Below are 766 nucleotides of genomic sequence, written 5' to 3'. Positions count from 1 at the left end.
ATCTTATGTTTTATGTCTTATGTTTACTGTATACCTGTCTGTGCGCCGCCGCCGGTGTACACGAGAAAATTACTCCCACGAGATTTTTACTCCGGAGTAAACATTTCGTACGAAAAAGTTACTCCCTTTACGAAAAAAGCACTCCCCCATTACACGAGAAAATTACTCCCCAAGACAGGTGAGTTTCGAGTAAACATTTCGTACAAAAATGTTACTCCCCTAATGAATAAGTGTGAGTTTAGATAGAGCGGACAGCGTCAGATAAACTCTATTTAAACGAGACAGATTAGCCGCGGGTGGAGGAGGAGGATGTTAGATACTTGAGGTAGGCCTAAAGGGATCAGTGTTGGCAGGTAGGGAAGAGAGGGTAGTAAAACAGGATATCAACACTTAGGCCCGTAATTAGAAAGAGAGGGGAGAGAGGACTTGTGAAAGTCAAGGAGAATAGCCCAGCCGCAATGTCCATGTTGCCGGGGGGCTTGCACGTGTGATGCATCAGCGGGGGTCTATAAGAACGGGAGAGCAACACATTGTGGTCAGTCCTTACCAGCGCGGCGCAGCGGGCATATGCCAACTATTTCTTACTGCAATATGGACTTCGAATTTGGAGCGTGGGCAACAGATCTGCCTTTAACGGTGGTTAAAGTTCTCCAGGATGAGGAGTTGAACACCCTCAATGTGCTGAGAAATGCGACTGCCCAGGATTTGGAGGGCCTGGGTCTCAAGCGTGGCCACTACGTAGCGCTGAGAGTAGCAGTGGCGGCCC

Source organism: Littorina saxatilis, linkage group LG6 (genome assembly GCF_037325665.1).
Source record: "Littorina saxatilis isolate snail1 linkage group LG6, US_GU_Lsax_2.0, whole genome shotgun sequence".
Taxonomy (NCBI): Eukaryota; Metazoa; Mollusca; class Gastropoda; order Littorinimorpha; family Littorinidae; genus Littorina; species Littorina saxatilis.
The sequence above is the reverse complement of the archived record's forward strand: the minus strand, read 5'-3'. Positions refer to the sequence as shown.